Raw genomic sequence first — 1,719 nt, 5'->3', positions numbered from 1 at the left:
AATCGCACAGCATAAATTCGCTATCCATCATCGAAACATCAACAACTTCCATCGGTTCCGTTTGTGCCTTTTGCTGTTGTTCCTGAAGTCTTTTTGAAAGTGGTTTCCTTTTGTATAGTGCAAGAAAAGTCACCAAAATGGATTTATCAAGTTGGACGCCGGAATACTTTGCCACCAATGAGAGTTTATGCCTGGAGCAGCTCAGCAAATACGTTCCCAGATTCCGTTGCTGAACTGCACTCCGTTCACAAGTCGGACAATGCGTTGTTCGTTTTCGCGGCATGATTCAGGACATGCAGGACCCAATGTTATTTGGAACGCTACGTGTGCGGAAGAAGGATGATGGATCGCTGATCAGGTTCAGAGTGCAAGTACCGGGATGTTTGGCCATGAATAAGGACGAGAAACAGTTGATTTCAAGCCGGAAGCACAAGTATGGAGAACGGAGATCTATGTTTGTCATTTTAGCGGTATAATTATTGGGCTTGGAATGTGAAGAGAAATGAATTCAACAAGTCGGTTAAATAGTGAAGGTCAAGTTTCGGAAGGTCTCGACCAAGCGATCCCACGGTGAAGATAGCGAAATGATGGAAACTGATGAATCAGGCGAAGGCGAGAGTGTGTTCAAGAAACCAATGTTCCCGTGGAACAAAGTACAACAGTTCAGCAGCCTGTTCATCGAAAACCACTAATTCCGGAAAGGATCAAAATTTCTATCAGCAGAGTATCTGTTAAACTCTCCCATCCCGGATCGACCCAGTAAGCAAGTCTGGTGAAGCTTTATTCAATTATGATGATTGTTCTGAATAGTTTGTGGATGTTGGATTTCTCTCCGTTGACCCAGCTCTGGATGGGAGCACTGATCAGGTGGAAGAATTCGAGGATGAAATGTCCGAACATCAGGCACCAATCCCCGCCTTCTCTTATCCCTCGTTTCCATCAGTTTCCAAGAGTTGCGACACTAACTTCTGGAACCTTATTGCGAATCCACAGAGTCCCCTGGGACCAACGACATTTGAAAGACATTCAAAACCTTCTGACAATGTTTGTTTGAGGATAAAGTGGCGCGATTATCTACTGTGCCATTTGATATCGACGGTTTATGTGCGGAACGAAATCGAATCGTAGGGCATTTCGTCTAAATCTAAGCAACATCCCGTCGGAGGTGTTGCCGATTACCCAGGGGCTATACGAAATTATGGAGCTTCTGTTGCCAGCCAGCCATTACTTTCCTTGACGCTAGAGAATATGAATACAATGCAGTTTGTACCCAATGAATGGTATGCAAGAGTTGCTGTTTTCCTAGCACATAACTTCTTATTACACCTTTCTAGAAAAGATTACACCACAAACAAATTGACAGGTGGATTGCTGCACTCGCACCGCATCTACTGCTCGATGAGACCAAACTTCAGACCGTAAGCTGGAAATGCCGAGAGGCAGTTCAAAGTATTGCACTCTCATCAAAACGCAGAAACTCAAATACAACTTTCAATTTTATCAGCTGGAATTCAATTCTGACGTACCTGTGTTAGTGCTGAGTGAAGGAAAAGCATGCTTCCGGTAAGATACGCTTTTTTTAATAAGGTGGTTTTACATTTGAATAAATTATGCCTTTAATTCTTTCAAACTTTGTTCCATGCAGACAACTTTTGTTTTCCCTGGCACCGGATGTGGCGCAATCAAAATGATCGGCGAAACGCTTAAAGCTGGCAAGCA

At 43.6% G+C, this 1,719-nt stretch overlaps 1 pseudogene; it reads left to right on the top strand.

Moving 5' to 3' along the window:
* Positions 1-281: 281 nt before the first annotated feature.
* The window catches only part of LOC134222385 (mini-chromosome maintenance complex-binding protein-like), an 11,090-nt pseudogene continuing 9,652 nt past the window's right edge, over positions 282-1,719 (top strand).

Source organism: Armigeres subalbatus, chromosome 3 (genome assembly GCF_024139115.2).
Source record: "Armigeres subalbatus isolate Guangzhou_Male chromosome 3, GZ_Asu_2, whole genome shotgun sequence".
NCBI lineage: Eukaryota > Metazoa > Arthropoda > Insecta > Diptera > Culicidae > Armigeres > Armigeres subalbatus.
The sequence above is the reverse complement of the archived record's forward strand: the minus strand, read 5'-3'. Positions and strand labels throughout refer to the sequence as shown.